Below are 18,664 nucleotides of genomic sequence, written 5' to 3' on the forward strand. Positions count from 1 at the left end.
CAAATTGCTCTCACAAGCTAACGAATACCTAAACCCTTTTGATAAAACCCCTTTAGTTGTTATGATGTGACCATATATGAAAGCCATCTGTGATTTATCTGTTCTTACTATGCAACAAGCTTGGCACTGACAAGTTAAAAATAAAATTTATGTACATTTTAGAATGGAGAATGCGGGCATCGATCCCGCTACCTCTCGGATGCTAAGCGAGCGCTCTACCATTTGAGCTAATTCCGCTGTGTGCTCTCCTCAGAATAACATTTCAAAAGTAATGTTAATGCCTTCCACACTTTATTTGAAGTCAAATTGCCCATTACATGAGTGTTCAGTTCACTCCTAACTGATGCCTTACCTCCACTTAGGGGATGTTTTACAGTTCAGGTTGACCTGTTTAGTACTTGAATAGGAGTAATATCGCTGTATGTTAATCTAGACTAATGCCCTACCTAATCTTGAAGTTACATTTCCCACCAATGGGAAACCAAAGATATACAATTTTGGGGAGTTATTGCATGTATAATGCAAGATTAATTGCCATATTATGAGAGCCAATGCAATAATCCTGCAAAAATTACTCGTTGTCGCCCAACGTGGGGCCCCACGACCCTGAGATTAAGAGTCTCATGCTCTACCGAGTGAGCTAGCCGGGCTCCCTCTATAAAGTAGTATGCAAACTGATCGTTTTTCATTAAGAAAACCAGTTCCTGGATATTCCTCAACTCTTGTTTTTCAAGGAACTTATCATTTATAGATCCCTCAGTGGACAGAGTGTCAAGTAAAATGAGACAAAATTGAAATGGAAGTTGTGGAAATGTCATTGTGAGATTGCATAAGAACTCAAATTGCTCTCACAAGCTAACGAATACCTAAACCCTTTTGATAAAATCTCATTAGTTGTTATGCTGTGACCATATATGAAAGCCATCTGTGATTTTTCTGTTCTTACTATGCAACAAGCTTGGCAATGACAAGTTAAAAATAAAATGTATGTACATTTTAGAATGGAGAATGCGGGCATAAATCCCGCTACCTCTCGCATGCTAAGCGAGCGCTCTACCATTTGAGGTAATTCCCCTGTGTGCTCACTCAGAATTACATTTCAAAAGTAATGTTAATGCCTACAACACTTTATTTGAAGTCAAATTGCCCATTACATGAGTGTTCAGTTCACTCCTAACTGATGCCTTACCTCCACTTAGGGGATGTTTTACAGTTCAGGTTGGCCTGTTTAGTACTTGAATAGGAGTAATATCGCTGTATGTTAATCTAGACTAATGCCCTACCTAATCTTGAAGTTACATTTCCCACCAATGGGAAACCAAAGATATACAATTTTTGGGAGTTATTGCATGTATAATGCAAGATTAATTGCCATATTATGAGAGCCAATGCAATAATCCTGCAAAAATTTCTTGTTTTCGCCCAACGTGGGGCCCCACGACCCTGAGATTAAGAGTCTCATGCACTACCGAGTGAGCTAGCCGGGCTCCCTCTATAAAGTAGTATGCAAACTGATCGTTTTTCATTAAGAAAACCAGTTCCTGGATATTCCTCAACTCTTGTTTTTCAAGGAACTTATCATTTATAGATCCCTCAGTGGACAGAGTGTCAAGTAAAATGAGACAAAATTGAAATGGAAGTTGTGGAAATGTCATTGTGAGATTGCATAAGAACTCAAATTGCTCTCACAAGCTAACGAATACCTAAACCCTTTTGATAAAACCGCTTTAGTTGTTATGATGTGACCATATATGAAAGCCATCTGTGATTTATCTGTTCTTACTATGCAACAAGCTTGCCAATGACAAGTTAAAAATAAAATGTATGTACGTTTTAGAATGGAGAATGTGGGCATCAATCCCGCTACCTCTCGCATGCTAAGCGAGCGCTCTACCATTTGAGCTAATTCCCCTGTGGACTCCCTCAAAATAACATTTCAAAAGTAATGATAATGCCTACCACACTTTATTTGACGTCAAATTGCCCATTACATGAGTGTTCAGTTCACTCCTAACTGATGCCTTACCTCCACTTAGGGGATGTTTTACAGTTCAGGTTGGCCTGTTTAGTACTTGAATAGGAGTAATATCGCTGTATGTTAATCTAGACTAATGCCCTACCTAATCTTGAAGTTACATTTCCCACCAATGGGAAACCAAAGATATACAATTTTTGGGAGTTATTGCATGTCTAATGCAAGATTAATTGCCATATTATGAGAGCCAATGAAATAATCCTGCAAAAATTACACGTTTTCGCCCAACGTGGGGCTCGAACCCACGGCCCTGAGATTAAGAGTCTCATGCTCTACCGACTGAGATAGCCAGGCTCCCTCTTTAAAGTAGTATGCAAACTGATCGTTTTTCATTAAGAAAACCAGTTCCTGGATATTCCTCAACTCTTGTTTTTCAAGGAACTTATCATTTATAGATCCCTCAGTGGACAGAGTGTCAAGTAAAATGAGACAAAATTGAAATGGAAGTTGTGGAAATGTCATTGTGAGATTGCATAAGAACTCAAATTGCTCTCACAAGCTAACGAATACCTAAACCCTTTTGATAAAACCCCTTTAGTTGTTATGATGTGACCATATATGAAAGCCATCTGTGATTTATCTGTTCTTACTATGCAACAAGCTTGGCACTGACAAGTTAAAAATAAAATGTATGTACATTTTAGAATGGAGAATGCGGGCATCGATCCCGCTACCTCTCGCATGCTAAGCGAGCGCTCTACCATTTGAGCTAATTCCCCTTTGTGCTCTCCTCAGAATAACATTTCAAAAGTAATGTTAATGCCTTCCACACTTTATTTGAAGTCAAATTGCCCATTACATGAGTGTTCAGTTCACTCCTAACTGATGCCTTACCTCCACTTAGGGGATGTTTTACAGTTCAGGTTGGCCTGTTTAGTACTTGAATAGGAGTAATATCGCTGTATGTTAATCTAGACTAATGCCCTACCTAATCTTGAAGTTACATTTCCCACCAATGGGAAACCAAAGATATACAATTTTGGGGAGTTATTGCATGTATAATGCAAGATTAATTGCCATATTATGAGAGCCAATGCAATAATCCTGCAAAAATTACTTGTTGTCGCCCAACGTGGGGCCCCACGACCCTGAGATTAAGAGTCTCATGCTCTACCGAGTGAGCTAGCCGGGCTCCCTCTATAAAGTAGTATGCAAACTGATCGATTTTCATTAAGAAAACCAGTTCCTGGATATTCCTCAACTCTTGTTTTTCAAGGAACTTATCATTTATAGATCCCTCAGTGGACAGAGTGTCAAGTAAAATGAGACAAAATTGAAATGGAAGTTGTGGAAATGTCATTGTGAGATTGCATAAGAACTCAAATTGCTCTCACAAGCTAAGGAATACCTAAACCCTTTTGATAAAATCTCATTAGTTGTTATGATGTTACCATATATGAAAGCCATCTGTGATTTTTCTGTTCTTACTATGCAACAAGCTTGGCAATGACAAGTTAAAAATAAAATGTATGTACATTTTAGAATGGAGAATGCGGGCATAAATCCCGCTACCTCTCGCATGCTAAGCGAGCGCTCTACCATTTGAGGTAATTCCCCTGTGTGCTCACTCAGAATTACATTTCAAAAGTAATGTTAATGCCTACAACACTTTATTTGAAGTCAAATTGCCCATTACATGAGTGTTCAGTTCACTCCGAACTGATGCCTTACCTCCACTTAGGGGATGTTTTACAGTTCAGGTTGGCCTGTTTAGTACTTGAATAGGAGTAATATCGCTGTATGTTAATCTAGACTAATGCCCTACCTAATCTTGAAGTTACATTTCCCACCAATGGGAAACCAAAGATATACATTTTTGGGGAGTTATTGCATGTCTAATGCAAGATTAATTGCCATATTATGAGATCCAATGCAATAATCCTGCAAAAATTACTCGTTTTCGCCCAACGTGGGGCTCGAACCCATGATCCTGAGATTAAGAGTCTCATGCTTTACCGACTGAGCTAGCCAGGCTCCCTCTTTAAAGTAGTATGCAAACTGAACATTTTTCATTAAGAAAACCAGTTCCTGGATATTCCTCAACTCTTGTTTTTCAAGGAACTTATCATTTATAGATCCCTCATTGGACAGAATGTCAAGTAAAATGAGACAAAATTGAAATGGAAGTTGTGGAAATGTCATTGTGGAATTGCATAAGAACTCAAATTGCTCTCACAAGCTAACGAATACCTAAACCCTTTTGATAAAATCTCTTTAGTTGTTATGATGTGACCATATATGAAAGCCATCTGTGATTTATCTGTTCTTACTATGCAACAAGCTTGGCACTGACAAGTTAAAAATAAAATGTATGTACATTTTAGAATGGAGAATGCGGGCATCGATCCCGCTACCTCTCGCATGCTAAGCGAGCGCTCTACCATTTGAGCTAATTCCCCTTTGTGCTCTCCTCAGAATAACATTTCAAAAGTAATGTTAATGCCTTCCACACTTTATTTGAAGTCAAATTGCCCATTACATGAGTGTTCAGTTCACTCCTAACTGATGCCTTACCTCCACTTAGGGGATGTTTTACAGTTCAGGTTGGCCTGTTTAGTACTTGAATAGGAGTAATATCGCTGTATGTTAATCTAGACTAATGCCCTACCTAATCTTGAAGTTACATTTCCCACCAATGGGAAACCAAAGATATACAATTTTGGGGAGTTATTGCATGTATAATGCAAGATTAATTGCCATATTATGAGAGCCAATGCAATAATCCTGCAAAAATTACTTGTTGTCGCCCAACGTGGGGCCCCACGACCCTGAGATTAAGAGTCTCATGCTCTACCGAGTGAGCTAGCCGGGCTCCCTCTATAAAGTAGTATGCAAACTGATCGATTTTCATTAAGAAAACCAGTTCCTGGATATTCCTCAACTCTTGTTTTTCAAGGAACTTATCATTTATAGATCCCTCAGTGGACAGAGTGTCAAGTAAAATGAGACAAAATTGAAATGGAAGTTGTGGAAATGTCATTGTGAGATTGCATAAGAACTCAAATTGCTCTCACAAGCTAACGAATACCTAAACCCTTTTGATAAAATCTCATTAGTTGTTATGATGTTACCATATATGAAAGCCATCTGTGATTTTTCTGTTCTTACTATGCAACAAGCTTTGCAATGACAAGTTAAAAATAAAATGTATGTACATTTTAGAATGGAGAATGCGGGCATAAATCCCGCTACCTCTCGCATGCTAAGCGAGCGCTCTACCATTTGAGGTAATTCCCCTGTGTGCTCACTCAGAATTACATTTCAAAAGTAATGTTAATGCCTACAACACTTTATTTGAAGTCAAATTGCCCATTACATGAGTGTTCAGTTCACTCCGAACTGATGCCTTACCTCCACTTAGGGGATGTTTTACAGTTCAGGTTGGCCTGTTTAGTACTTGAATAGGAGTAATATCGCTGTATGTTAATCTAGACTAATGCCCTACCTAATCTTGAAGTTACATTTCCCACCAATGGGAAACCAAAGATATACATTTTTGGGGAGTTATTGCATGTCTAATGCAAGATTAATTGCCATATTATGAGATCCAATGCAATAATCCTGCAAAAATTACTCGTTTTCGCCCAACGTGGGGCTCGAACCCATGACCCTGAGATTAAGAGTCTCATGCTCTACCGACTGAGCTAGCCGGGCTCCCTCTTTAAAGTAGTATGCAAACTGAACATTTTTCATTAAGAAAACCAGTTCCTGGATATTCCTCAACTCTTGTTTTTCAAGGAACTTATCATTTATAGATCCCTCAGTGGACAGAATGTCAAGTAAAATGAGACAAAATTGAAATGGAAGTTGTGGAAATGTCATTGTGGAATTGCATAAGAACTCAAATTGCTCTCACAAGCTAACGAATACCTAAACCCTTTTGATAAAATCTCTTTAGTTGTTATGATGTGACCATATAGGAAAGCCATCTGTGATTTATCTGTTCTTACTATGCAACAAGCTTGGCAATGACAAGTTAAAAATAAAATGTATGTACATTTTAGAATGGAGAATGCGGGCATCGATCCCGCTACCTCTCGCATGCTAAGCGAGCGCTCTACCATTTGAGCTAATTCCCCTGTGTGCTCTCCTCAGAATAACATTTCAAAAGTAATGTTAATGCCTTCCACACTTTATTTGAAGTCAAATTGCCCATTACATGAGTGTTCAGTTCACTCCTAACTGATGCCTTACCTCCACTTAGGGGATGTTTTACAGTTCAGGTTGGCCTGTTTAGTACTTGAATAGGAGTAATATCGCTGTATGTTAATCTAGACTAATGCCCTACCTAATCTTGAAGTTACATTTCCCACCAATGGGAAACCAAAGATATACAATTTTTGGGAGTTATTGCATGTCTAATGCAAGATTAATTGCCATATTATGAGAGCCAATGAAATAATCCTGCAAAAATTTCTCGTTTTCACTCAACGTGGGGCTCGAACCCACGACCCTGAGATTAAGAGTCTCATGCTCTACAGAATGAGCTAGCCGGGCTCCCTCTTTAAAGTAGTATGCAAACTGATCGTTTTTCATTAAGAAAACCAGTTCCTGGATATTCCTCAACTCTTGTTTTTCAAGGAACTTATCATTTATAGATCCCTCAGTGGACAGAGTGTCAAGTAAAATGAGACAAAATTGAAATGGAAGTTGTCGAAATGTCATTGTGAGATTGCATAAGAACTCAAATTGCTCTCACAAGCTAACGAATACCTAAACCCTTTTGATAAAACCGCTTTAGTTGTTATGATGTGACCATATATGAAAGCCATCTGTGATTTATCTGTTCTTACTATGCAACAAGCTTGCCAATGACAAGTTAAAAATAAAATGTATGTACATTTTAGAATGGAGAATGCGGGCATCGATCCCGCTACCTCTCGCATGCTAAGCGAGCGCTCTACCATTTGAGCTAATTCCCCTGTGGACTCCCTCAGAATAACATTTCAAAAGTAATGTTAATGCCTACCACACTTTATTTGACGTCAAATTGCCCATTACATGAGTGTTCAGTTCACTCCTAACTGATGCCTTACCTCCACTTAGGGGATGTTTTACAGTTCAGGTTGGCCTGTTTAGTACTTGAATAGGAGTAATATCGCTGTATGTTAATCTAGACTAATGCCCTACCTAATCTTGAAGTCACATTTCCCACCAATGGGAAACCAAAGATATACAATTTTTGGGAGTTATTGCATGTCTAATGCAAGATTAATTGCCATATTATGAGATCCAATGCAATAATCCTGCAAAAATTACTCGTTTTCGCCCAACGTGGGGCTCGAACCCACGACCCTGAGATTAAGAGTCTCATGCTCTACCGACTGAGCTAGCCGGGCTCTCTCTTTAAAGTAGTATGCAAACAGATCATTTTTCATTAAGAAAACCAGTTCCTGGATATTCCTCAACTCTTGTTTTTCAAGGAACTTATCATTTATAGATCCCTCAGTGGACAGAGTGTCAAGTAAAATGAGACAAAATTGAAATGGAAGTTGTGGAAATGTCATTGTGAGATTGCATAAGAACTCAAATTGCTCTCACAAGCTAACGAATACCTAAACCCTTTTGATAAAATCTCATTAGTTGTTATGATGTTACCATATATGAAAGCCATCTGTGATTTTTCTGTTCTTACTATGCAACAAGCTTGGCAATGACAAGTTAAAAATAAAATGTATGTACATTTTAGAATGGAGAATGCGGGCATAAATCCCGCTACCTCTCGCATGCTAAGCGAGCGCTCTACCATTTGAGGTAATTCCCCTGTGTGCTAACTCAGAATTACATTTCAAAAGTAATGTTAATGCCTACAACACTTTATTTGAAGTCAAATTGCCCATTACATGAGTGTTCAGTTCACTCCTAACTGATGCCTTACCTCCACTTAGGGGATGTTTTACAGTTCAGGTTGGCCTGTTTAGTACTTGAATAGGAGTAATATCGCTGTATGTTAATCTAGACTAATGCCCTACCTAATCTTGAAGTTACATTTCCCACCAATGGGAAACCAAAGATATACAATTTTTGGGAGTTATTGCATGTCTAATGCAAGATTAATTGCCATATTATGAGAGCCAATGAAATAATCCTGCAAAAATTACGCGTTTTCGCCCAACGTGGGGCTCGAACCCACGACCCTGAGATTAAGAGTCTCATGCTCTACCGACTGAGATAGCCGGGCTCCCTCTTTAAAGTAGTATGCAAACTGATCGTTTTTCATTAAGAAAACCAGTTCCTGGATATTCCTCAACTCTTGTTTTTCAAGGAACTTATCATTTATAGATCCCTCAGTGGACAGAGTGTCAAGTAAAATGAGACAAAATTGAAATGGAAGTTGTGGAAATGTCATTGTGAGATTGCATAAGAAGTCAAATTGCTCTCACAAGCTAACGAATACCTAAACCCTTTTGATAAAACCCCTTTAGTTGTTATGATGTGACCATATATGAAAGCCATCTGTGATTTATCTGTTCTTACTATGCAACAAGCTTGGCACTGACAAGTTAAAAATAAAATGTATGTACATTTAAGAATGGAGAATGCGGGCATCGATCCCGCTACCTCTCGCATGCTAAGCGAGCGCTCTACCATTTGAGCTAATTTCCCTGTGTGCTCTCCTCAGAATAACATTTCAAAAGTAATGTTAATGCCTTCCACACTTTATTTGAAGTCAAATTGCCCATTACATGAGTGTTCAGTTCACTCCTAACTGATGCCTTACCTCCACTTAGGGGATGTTTTACAGTTCAGGTTGGCCTGTTTAGTACTTGAATAGGAGTAATATCGCTGTATGTTAATCTAGACTAATGCCCTACCTAATCTTGAAGTTACATTTCCCACCAATGGGAAACCAAAGATATACAATTTTGGGGAGTTATTGCATGTATAATGCAAGATTAATTGCCATATTATGAGAGCCAATGCAATAATCCTGCAAAAATTACTCGTTGTCGCCCAACGTGGGGCCCCACGACCCTGAGATTAAGAGTCTCATGCTCTACCGAGTGAGCTAGCCGGGCTCCCTCTATAAAGTAGTATGCAAACTGATCGTTTTTCATTAAGAAAACCAGTTCCTGGATATTCCTCAACTCTTGTTTTTCAAGGAACTTATCATTTATAGATCCCTCAGTGGACAGAGTGTCAAGTAAAATGAGACAAAATTGAAATGGAAGTTGTGGAAATGTCATTGTGAGATTGCATAAGAACTCAAATTGCTCTCACAAGCTAACGAATACCTAAACCCTTTTGATAAAATCTCATTAGTTGTTATGATGTGACCATATATGAAAGCCATCTGTGATTTTTCTTTTCTTACTATGCAACAAGCTTGGCAATGACAAGTTAAAAATAAAATGTATGTACATTTTAGAATGGAGAATGCGGGCATAAATCCCGCTACCTCTCGCATGCTAAGCGAGCGCTCTACCATTTGAGGTAATTCCCCTGTGTGCTCACTCAGAATTACATTTCAAAAGTAATGTTAATGCCTACAACACTTTATTTGAAGTCAAATTGCCCATTACATGAGTGTTCAGTTCACTCCTAACTGATGCCTTACCTCCACTTAGGGGATGTTTTACAGTTCAGGTTGACCTGTTTAGTACTTGAATAGGAGTAATATCGCTGTATGTTAATCTAGACTAATGCCCTACCTAATCTTGAAGTTACATTTCCCACCAATGGGAAACCAAAGATATACAATTTTTGGGAGTTATTGCATGTATAATGCAAGATTAATTGCCATATTATGAGAGCCAATGCAATAATCCTGCAAAAATTTCTTGTTTTCGCCCAACGTGGGGCCCCACGACCCTGAGATTAAGAGTCTCATGCTCTACCGAGTGAGCTAGCCGGGCTCCCTCTATAAAGTAGTATGCAAACTGATCGTTTTTCATTAAGAAAACCAGTTCCTGGATATTCCTCAACTCTTGTTTTTCAAGGAACTTATCATTTATAGATCCCTCAGTGGACAGAGTGTCAAGTAAAATGAGACAAAATTGAAATGGAATTTGTGGAAATGTCATTGTGAGATTGCATAAGAACTCAAATTGCTCTCACAAGCTAACGAATACCTAAACCCTTTTGATAAAACCGCTTTAGTTGTTATGATGTGACCATATATGAAAGCCATCTGTGATTTATCTGTTCTTACTATGCAACAAGCTTGCCAATGACAAGTTAAAAATAAAATGTATGTACATTTTAGAATGGAGAATGCGGGCATCAATCCCGCTACCTCTCGCATGCTAAGCGAGCGCTCTACCATTTGAGCTAATTCCCCTGTGGACTCCCTCAAAATAACATTTCAAAAGTAATGTTAATGCCTACCACACTTTATTTGACGTCAAATTGCCCATTACATGAGTGTTCAGTTCACTCCTAACTGATGCCTTACCTCCACTTAGGGGATGTTTTACAGTTCAGGTTGGCCTGTTTAGTACTTGAATAGGAGTAATATCGCTGTATGTTAATCTAGATTAATGCCCTACCTAATCTTGAAGTTACATTTCCCACCAATGGGAAACCAAAGATATACAATTTTTGGGAGTTATTGCATGTCTAATGCAAGATTAATTGCCATATTATGAGAGCCAATGAAATAATCCTGCAAAAATAACTCATTTTCGCCCAACGTGGGGCTCGAACCCACGACCCTGAGATTAAGAGTCTCATGCTCTACCGACTGAGCTAGCCAGGATTAAGAGTCTCATGCTCTACCGACTGAGCTAGCCGGGCTCCCTCTTTAAAGTAGTATGCAAACTGATCGTTTTTCATTAAGAAAACCAGTTCCTGGATATTCCTCAACTCGTGTTTTTCAAGGAACTTATCATTTATAGATCCCTCAGTGGACAGAGTGTCAAGTAAAATGAGACAAAATTGAAATGGAAGTTGTCGAAATGTCATTGTGAGATTGCATAAGAACTCAAATTGCTCTCACAAGCTAACGAATACCTAAACCCTTTTGATAAAACCGCTTTAGTTGTTATGATGTGACCATATATGAAAGCCATCTGTGATTTATCTGTTCTTACTATGCAACAAGCTTGCCAATGACAAGTTAAAAATAAAATGTATGTACATTTTAGAATGGAGAATGCGGGCATCGATCCCGCTACCTCTCGCATGCTAAGCGAGCGCTCTACCATTTGAGCTAATTCCCCTGTGGACTCCCTCAGAATAACATTTCAAAAGTAATGTTAATGCCTACCACACTTTATTTGACGTCAAATTGCCCATTACATGAGTGTTCAGTTCACTCCTAACTGATGCCTTACCTTCACTTAGGGGATGTTTTACAGTTCAGGTTGGCCTGTTTAGTACTTGAATAGGAGTAATATCGCTGTATGTTAATCTAGACTAATGCCCTACCTAATCTTGAAGTTACATTTCCCACCAATGGGAAACCAAAGATATACAATTTTTGGGAGTTATTGCATGTCTAATGCAAGATTAATTGCCATATTATGAGAGCCAATGAAATAATCCTGCAAAAATTACGCGTTTTCGCCCAACGTGGGGCTCGAACCCACGACCCTGAGATTAAGTGTCTCATGCTCTACCGACTGAGATAGCCGGGCTCCCTCTTTAAAGTAGTATGCAAACTGATCGTTTTTCATTAAGAAAACCAGTTCCTGGATATTCCTCAACTCTTGTTTTTCAAGGAACTTATCATTTATAGATCCCTCAGTGGACAGAGTGTCAAGTAAAATGAGACAAAATTGAAATGGAAGTTGTGGAAATGTCATTGTGAGATTGCATAAGAACTCAAATTGCTCTCACAAGCTAACGAATACCTAAACCCTTTTGATAAAACCCCTTTAGTTGTTATGATGTGACCATATATGAAAGCCATCTGTGATTTATCTGTTCTTACTATGCAACAAGCTTGGCACTGACAAGTTAAAAATAACATGTATGTACATTTTAGAATGGAGAATGCGGGCATCGATCCCGCTACCTCTCGCATGCTAAGCGAGCGCTCTACCATTTGAGCTAATTCCCCTGTGTGCTCTCCTCAGAATAACATTTCAAAAGTAATGTTAATGCCTTCCACACTTTATTTGAAGTCAAATTGCCCATTTCATGAGTGTTCAGTTCACTCCTAACTGATGCCTTACCTCCACTTAGGGGATGTTTTACAGTTCAGGTTGGCCTGTTTAGTACTTGAATAGGAGTAATATCGCTGTATGTTAATCTAGACTAATGCCCTACCTAATCTTGAAGTTACATTTCCCACCAATGGGAAACCAAAGATATACAATTTTTGGGAGTTATTGCATGTCTAATGCAAGATTAATTGCCATATTATGAGATCCAATGCAATAATCCTGCAAAAATTACTCGTTTTCGCCCAACGTGGGGCTCGAACCCACGACCCTGAGATTAAGATTCTCATGCTCTACCGACTGAGCTAGCCGGGCTCGCTCTTTAAAGTAGTATGCAAACAGATCATTTTTCATTAAGAAAACCAGTTCCTGGATATTCCTCAACTCTTGTTTTTCAAGGAACTTATCATTTATAGATCCCTCAGTGGACAGAGTGTCAAGTAAAATGAGACAAAATTAAAATGGAAGTTGTGGAAATGTCATTGTGAGATTGCATAAGAACTCAAATTGCTCTCACAAGCTAACGAATACCTAAACCCTTTTGATAAAATCTCATTAGTTGTTATGATGTTACCATATATGAAAGCCATCTGTGATTTTTCTGTTCTTACTATGCAACAAGCTTGGCAATGACAAGTTAAAAATAAAATGTACGTACATTTTAGAATGGAGAATGCGGGCATAAATCCCGCTACCTCTCGCATGCTAAGCGAGCGCTCTACCATTTGAGGTAATTCCCCTGTGTGCTCACTCAGAATTACATTTCAAAAGTAATGTTAATGCCTACAACACTTTATTTGAAGTCAAATTGCCCATTACATGAGTGTTCAGTTCACTCCTAACTGATGCCTTACCTCCACTTAGGGGATTTTTTACAGTTCAGGTTGGCCTGTTTAGTACTTGAATAGGAGTAATATCGCTGTATGGTAATCTAGACTAATGCCCTACCTAATCTTGAAGTTACATTTCCCACCAATGGGAAACCAAAGATATACATTTTTTGGGAGTTATTGCATGTCTAATGCAAGATTAATTGCCATATTATGATATCCAATGCAATAATCCTGCAAAAATTACTCGTTTTCGCCCAACGTGGGGCTCGAACCCATGACCCTGAGATTAAGAGTCTCATGCTCTACCGACTGAGCTAGCCGGGCTCCCTCTTTAAAGTAGTATGCAAACTGAACATTTTTCATTAAGAAAACCAGTTCCTGGATATTCCTTAACTCTTGTTTTTCAAGGAACTTATCATTTATAGATCCCTCAGTGGACAGAATGTCAAGTAAAATGAGACAAAATTGAAATGGAAGTTGTGGAAATGTCATTGTGGAATTGCATAAGAACTCAAATTGCTCTCACAAGCTAACGAATACCTAAACCCTTTTGATAAAATCTCTTTAGTTGTTATGATGTGACCATATATGAAAGCCATCTGTGATTTATCTGTTCTTACTATGCAACAAGCTTGGCAATGACAAGTTAAAAATAAAATGTATGTACATTTTAGAATGGAGAATGCGGGCATCGATCCCGCTACCTCTCGCATGCTAAGCGAGCGCTCTACCATTTGAGCTAATTCCCCTGTGTGCTCTCCTCAGAATAACATTTCAAAAGTAATGTTAATGCCTTCCACACTTTATTTGAAGTCAAATTGCCCATTACATGAGTGTTCAGTTCACTCCTAACTGATGCCTTACCTCCACTTAGGGGATGTTTTACAGTTCAGGTTGGCCTGTTTAGTACTTGAATAGGAGTAATATCGCTGTATGTTAATCTAGACTAATGCCCTACCTAATCTTGAAGTTACATTTCCCACCAATGGGAAACCAAAGATATACACTTTTTGGGAGTTAATGCATGTCTAATGCAAGATTAATTGCCATATTATGAGATCCAATGCAATAATCCTGCAAAAATTACTCGTTTTCGCCCAACATGGGGCTCGAACCCACGACCCTGAGATTAAGAGTCTCATGCTCTACCGACTGAGCTAGCCAGGCTCCCTCTTTAAAGTAGTATGCAAACTGATCGTTTTTCATTAAGAAAACCAGTTCCTGGATATTCCTCAACTCTTGTTTTTCAAGGAACTTATCATTTATAGATCCCTCAGTGGACAGAGTGTCAAGTAAAATGAGACAAAATTGAAATGGAAGTTGTCGAAATGTCATTGTGAGATTGCATAAGAACTCAAATTGCTCTCACAAGCTAACGAATACCTAAACCCTTTTGATAAAACCGCTTTAGTTGTTATGATGTGACCATATATGAAAGCCATCTGTGATTTATCTGTTCTTACTATGCAACAAGCTTGCCAATGACAAGTTAAAAATAAAATGTATGTACATTTTAGAATGGAGAATGCGGGCATCGATCCCGCTACCTCTCGCATGCTAAGCGAGCGCTCTACCATTTGAGCTAATTCCCCTGTGGACTCCCTCAGAATAACATTTCAAAAGTAATGTTAATGCCTACCACACTTTATTTGACGTCAAATTGCCCATTACATGAGTGTTCAGTTCACTCCTAACTGATGCCTTACCTTCACTTAGGGGATGTTTTACAGTTCAGGTTGGCCTGTTTAGTACTTGAATAGGAGTAATATCGCTGTATGTTAATCTAGACTAATGCCCTACCTAATCTTAAAGTTACATTTCCCACCAATGGGAAACCAAAGATATACAATTTTAGGGAGTTATTGCATGTCTAATGCAAGATTAATTGCCATATTATGAGAGCCAATGAAATAATCCTGCAAAAATTACGCGTTTTCGCCCAACGTGGGGCTCGAACCCACGACCCTGAGATTAAGAGTCTCATGCTCTACCGACTGAGATAGCCGGGCTCCCTCTTTAAAATAGTATGCAAACTGATCGTTTTTCATTAAGAAAACCAGTTCCTGGATATTCCTCAACTCTTGTTTTTCAAGGAACTTATCATTTATAGATCCCTCAGTGGACAGAGTGTCAAGTAAAATGAGACAAAATTGAAATGGAAGTTGTGGAAATGTCATTGTGAGATTGCATAAGAACTCAAATTGCTCTCACAAGCTAACGAATACCTAAACCCTTTTGATAAAACCCCTTTAGTTGTTATGATGTGACCATATATGAAAGCCATCTGTGATTTATCTGTTCTTACTATGCAACAAGCTTGGCAATGACAAGTTAAAAATGAAATGTATGTACATTTTAGAATGGAGAATGCGGGCATCGATCCCACTACCTCTCGCATGCTAAGCGAGCGCTCTACCATTTGAGCTAATTCCCCTGTGTGCTCTCCTCAGAATAAAATTTCAAAAGTAATGTTATTGCCTTCCACACTTTATTTGAAGTCAAATTGCCCATTACATGAGTGTTCAGTTCACTCCTAACTGATGCCTTACCTCCACTTAGGGGATGTTTTACAGTTCAGGTTGGCCTGTTTAGTACTTGAATAGGAGTAATATCGCTGTATGTTAATCTTGACTAATGCCCTACCTAATCTTGAAGTTACATTTCCCACCAATGGAAAACCAAAGATATACAATTTTTGGGAGTTATTGCATGTCTAATGCAAGATTAATTGCCATATTATGAGAGCCAATGAAATAATCCTGCAAAATTTACTCGTTTTCGCCCAACGTGGGGCTCGCACCCACGACCCTGAGATTAAGAGTCTCATGCTCTACCGACTGAGCTAGCCGGGATTAAGAGTCTCATGCTCTACCGACTGAGCTAGCCGGGCTCCCTCTTTAAAGTAGTATGCAAACTGATCGTTTTTCATTAAGAAAACCAGTTCCTGGATATTCCTCAACTCTTGTTTTTCAAGGAACTTATCATTTATAGATCCCTCAGTGGACAGAGTGTCAAGTAAAATGAGACAAAATTGAAATGGAAGTTGTGGAAATGTCATTGTGAGATTGCATAAGAACTCAAATTGCTCTCACAAGCTAACGAATACCTAAACCCTTTTGATAAAACCGCTTTAGTTGTTATGATGTGACCATATATGAAAGCCATCTGTGATTTATCTGTTCTTACTATGCAACAAGCTTGGCAATGACAAGTTAAAAATAAAATGTATGTACATTTTAGAATGGAGAATGCGGGCATCGATCCCGCTACCTCTCGCATGCTAAGCGAGCGCTCTACCATTTGAGCTAATTCCCCTGTGGGCGCCCTCAGAATAACATTTCAAAAGTAATGTTAATGCCTACCACACTTTATTTGACGTCAAATTGCCCATTACATGAGTGTTCAGTTCACTCCTAACTGATGCCATACCTTCACTTAGGGGATGTTTTACAGTTCAGGTTGGCCTGTTTAGTACTTGAATAGGAGTAATATCGCTGTATGTTAATCTAGACTAATGCCCTACCTAATCTTGAAGTTACATTTCCCACCAATGGGAAACCAAAGATATACAATTTTTGGGAGTTATTGCATGTCTAATGCAAGATTAATTGCCATATTATGAGAGCCAATGAAATAATCCTGCAAAATTTACTCGTTTTCGCCCAACGTGGGGCTCGCACCCACGACCCTGAGATTAAGAGTCTCATGCTCTACCGACTGAGCTAGCCGGGATTGAGAGTCTCATGCTCTACCGACTGAGCTAGCCGGGCTCCCTCTTTAAAGTAGTATGCAAACTGAACATTTTTCATTAAGAAAACCAGTTCCTGGATATTCCTTAACTCTTGTTTTTCAAGGAACTTATCATTTATAGATCCCTCAGTGGACAGAATGTCAAGTAAAATGAGACAAAATTGAAATGGAAGTTGTGGAAATGTCATTGTGGAATTGCATAAGAACTCAAATTGCTCTCACAAGCTAACGAATACCTAAACCCTTTTGATAAAATCTCTTTAGTTGTTATGATGTGACCATATATGAAAGCCATCTGTGATTTATCTGTTCTTACTATGCAACAAGCTTGGCAATGACAAGTTAAAAATAAAATGTATGTACATTTTAGAATGGAGAATGCGGGCATCGATCCCGCTACCTCTCGCATGCTAAGCGAGCGCTCTACCATTTGAGCTAATTCCCCTGTGTGCTCTCCTCAGAATAACATTTCAAAAGTAATGTTAATGCCTTCCACACTTTATTTGAAGTCAAATTGCCCATTACATGAGTGTTCAGTTCACTCCTAACTGATGCCTTACCTCCACTTAGGGGATGTTTTACAGTTCAGGTTGGCCTGTTTAGTACTTGAATAGGAGTAATATCGCTGTATGTTAATCTAGACTAATGCCCTACCTAATCTTGAAGTTACATTTCCCACCAAAGGGAAACCAAAGATATACAATTTTTGGGAGTTATTGCATGTCTAATGCAAGATTAATTGCCATATTATGAGAGCCAATGAAATAATCCTGCAAAAATTACTCGTTTTCGCCCAACGTGGGGCTCGAACCCACGACCCTGAGATTAAGAGTCTCATGCTCTACCGACTGAGCTAGCCGGGATTAAGAGTCTCTTGCTCTACCGACTGAGCTAGCCGGGCTCCCTCTTTAAAGTAGTATGCAAACTGATCGTTTTTCATTAAGAAAACCAGTTCCTGGATATTCCTCAACTCTTGTTTTTCAAGGAACTTATCATTTATAAATCCCTCAGTGGACAGAGTGTCAAGTAAAATGAGACAAAATTGAAATGGAAGTTGTGGAAATGTCATTGTGAGATTGCATAAGAACTCAAATTGCTCTCACAAGCTAACGAATACCTAAACCCTTTTGATAAAACCGCTTTAGTTGTTATGATGTGACCATATATGAAAGCCATCTGTGATTTATCTGTTCTTACTATGCAACAAGCTTGGCAATGACAAGTTAAAAATAAAATGTATGTACATTTTAGAATGGAGAATGCGGGCATCGATCCCGCTACCTCTCGCATGCTAAGCGAGCGCTCTACCATTTGAGCTAATTCCCCATGGGCTCCCTCAGAATAACATTTCAAAAGTAATGTTAATGCCTACCACACTTTCTTTGACGTCAAATTGCCCATTACATGAGTGTTCAGTTCACTCCTAACTGATGCCTTACCTCCACTTAGGGGATGTTTTACAGTTCAGGTTGGCCTGTTTAGTACTTGAATAGGAGTAATATCGCTGTATGTTAATCTAGACTAATGCCCTACCTAATCTTGAAGTTACATTTCCCACCAATGGGAAACCAAAGATATACAATTTTTGGGAGTTATTGCATGTCTAATGCAAGATTAATTGCCATATTATGAGAGCCAATGAAATAATCCTGCAAAAATTTCTCGTTTTCACTCAACGTGGGGCTCGAACCCACGACCCTGAGATTAAGAGTCTCATGCTCTACCGACTGAGCTAGCCGGGCTCCCTCTTTAAAGTAGTATGCAAACTGATCGTTTTTCATTAAGAAAACCAGTTCCTGGATATTCCTCAACTCTTGTTTTTCAAGGAACTTATCATTTATAGATCCCTCAGTGGACAGAGTGTCAAGTAAAATGAGACAAAATTGAAATGGAAGTTGTCGAAATGTCATTGTGAGATTGCATAAGAACTCAAATTGCTC

General features: G+C 38.8%; 23 non-coding genes across 23 annotated transcripts; all 23 read right to left on the bottom strand.

The window, feature by feature from the left end:
- Positions 1-2,256: 2,256 nt before the first annotated feature.
- TRNAK-CUU (transfer RNA lysine (anticodon CUU)) lies at positions 2,257-2,329 on the bottom strand. Its single transcript has one exon. It is a non-coding gene; the product is annotated as a tRNA-Lys (tRNA).
- Positions 2,330-2,681: 352 nt separating this feature from the next.
- Positions 2,682-2,754, bottom strand: TRNAA-AGC (transfer RNA alanine (anticodon AGC)). The gene has a single exon. It is a non-coding gene; the product is annotated as a tRNA-Ala (tRNA).
- Positions 2,755-4,361: 1,607 nt separating this feature from the next.
- Positions 4,362-4,434, bottom strand: TRNAA-AGC (transfer RNA alanine (anticodon AGC)). Its single transcript has one exon. It is a non-coding gene; the product is annotated as a tRNA-Ala (tRNA).
- A 1,182-nt stretch (positions 4,435-5,616) lies between these two features.
- Positions 5,617-5,689, bottom strand: TRNAK-CUU (transfer RNA lysine (anticodon CUU)). Its single transcript has one exon. It is a non-coding gene; the product is annotated as a tRNA-Lys (tRNA).
- A 352-nt stretch (positions 5,690-6,041) lies between these two features.
- On the bottom strand, positions 6,042-6,114 carry TRNAA-AGC (transfer RNA alanine (anticodon AGC)). Its single transcript has one exon. It is a non-coding gene; the product is annotated as a tRNA-Ala (tRNA).
- A 770-nt stretch (positions 6,115-6,884) lies between these two features.
- Positions 6,885-6,957, bottom strand: TRNAA-AGC (transfer RNA alanine (anticodon AGC)). Its single transcript has one exon. It is a non-coding gene; the product is annotated as a tRNA-Ala (tRNA).
- A 344-nt stretch (positions 6,958-7,301) lies between these two features.
- On the bottom strand, positions 7,302-7,374 carry TRNAK-CUU (transfer RNA lysine (anticodon CUU)). Its single transcript has one exon. It is a non-coding gene; the product is annotated as a tRNA-Lys (tRNA).
- Positions 7,375-8,143: 769 nt separating this feature from the next.
- Positions 8,144-8,216, bottom strand: TRNAK-CUU (transfer RNA lysine (anticodon CUU)). The gene has a single exon. It is a non-coding gene; the product is annotated as a tRNA-Lys (tRNA).
- Positions 8,217-8,568: 352 nt separating this feature from the next.
- On the bottom strand, positions 8,569-8,641 carry TRNAA-AGC (transfer RNA alanine (anticodon AGC)). The gene has a single exon. It is a non-coding gene; the product is annotated as a tRNA-Ala (tRNA).
- A 2,482-nt stretch (positions 8,642-11,123) lies between these two features.
- On the bottom strand, positions 11,124-11,196 carry TRNAA-AGC (transfer RNA alanine (anticodon AGC)). The gene has a single exon. It is a non-coding gene; the product is annotated as a tRNA-Ala (tRNA).
- A 769-nt stretch (positions 11,197-11,965) lies between these two features.
- On the bottom strand, positions 11,966-12,038 carry TRNAA-AGC (transfer RNA alanine (anticodon AGC)). The gene has a single exon. It is a non-coding gene; the product is annotated as a tRNA-Ala (tRNA).
- Positions 12,039-12,383: 345 nt separating this feature from the next.
- Positions 12,384-12,456, bottom strand: TRNAK-CUU (transfer RNA lysine (anticodon CUU)). Its single transcript has one exon. It is a non-coding gene; the product is annotated as a tRNA-Lys (tRNA).
- A 769-nt stretch (positions 12,457-13,225) lies between these two features.
- Positions 13,226-13,298, bottom strand: TRNAK-CUU (transfer RNA lysine (anticodon CUU)). The gene has a single exon. It is a non-coding gene; the product is annotated as a tRNA-Lys (tRNA).
- Positions 13,299-13,650: 352 nt separating this feature from the next.
- Positions 13,651-13,723, bottom strand: TRNAA-AGC (transfer RNA alanine (anticodon AGC)). Its single transcript has one exon. It is a non-coding gene; the product is annotated as a tRNA-Ala (tRNA).
- A 345-nt stretch (positions 13,724-14,068) lies between these two features.
- TRNAK-CUU (transfer RNA lysine (anticodon CUU)) lies at positions 14,069-14,141 on the bottom strand. Its single transcript has one exon. It is a non-coding gene; the product is annotated as a tRNA-Lys (tRNA).
- A 352-nt stretch (positions 14,142-14,493) lies between these two features.
- On the bottom strand, positions 14,494-14,566 carry TRNAA-AGC (transfer RNA alanine (anticodon AGC)). Its single transcript has one exon. It is a non-coding gene; the product is annotated as a tRNA-Ala (tRNA).
- Positions 14,567-14,910: 344 nt separating this feature from the next.
- Positions 14,911-14,983, bottom strand: TRNAK-CUU (transfer RNA lysine (anticodon CUU)). Its single transcript has one exon. It is a non-coding gene; the product is annotated as a tRNA-Lys (tRNA).
- Positions 14,984-15,335: 352 nt separating this feature from the next.
- TRNAA-AGC (transfer RNA alanine (anticodon AGC)) lies at positions 15,336-15,408 on the bottom strand. The gene has a single exon. It is a non-coding gene; the product is annotated as a tRNA-Ala (tRNA).
- Positions 15,409-16,216: 808 nt separating this feature from the next.
- On the bottom strand, positions 16,217-16,289 carry TRNAA-AGC (transfer RNA alanine (anticodon AGC)). Its single transcript has one exon. It is a non-coding gene; the product is annotated as a tRNA-Ala (tRNA).
- Positions 16,290-16,633: 344 nt separating this feature from the next.
- On the bottom strand, positions 16,634-16,744 carry TRNAE-CUC (transfer RNA glutamic acid (anticodon CUC)). The gene is made up of 2 exons: positions 16,708-16,744; positions 16,634-16,669 (listed from the first exon to the last, which is right to left on the bottom strand). It is a non-coding gene; the product is annotated as a tRNA-Glu (tRNA).
- Positions 16,745-17,096: 352 nt separating this feature from the next.
- On the bottom strand, positions 17,097-17,169 carry TRNAA-AGC (transfer RNA alanine (anticodon AGC)). The gene has a single exon. It is a non-coding gene; the product is annotated as a tRNA-Ala (tRNA).
- Positions 17,170-17,514: 345 nt separating this feature from the next.
- On the bottom strand, positions 17,515-17,587 carry TRNAK-CUU (transfer RNA lysine (anticodon CUU)). The gene has a single exon. It is a non-coding gene; the product is annotated as a tRNA-Lys (tRNA).
- Positions 17,588-17,977: 390 nt separating this feature from the next.
- On the bottom strand, positions 17,978-18,050 carry TRNAA-AGC (transfer RNA alanine (anticodon AGC)). The gene has a single exon. It is a non-coding gene; the product is annotated as a tRNA-Ala (tRNA).
- Between the last annotated feature and the right edge of the window lie 614 nt (positions 18,051-18,664).

Source organism: Lissotriton helveticus, chromosome 1_2, assembly GCF_964261635.1.
Source record: "Lissotriton helveticus chromosome 1_2, aLisHel1.1, whole genome shotgun sequence".
NCBI classification, from domain to species: domain Eukaryota; kingdom Metazoa; phylum Chordata; class Amphibia; order Caudata; family Salamandridae; genus Lissotriton; species Lissotriton helveticus.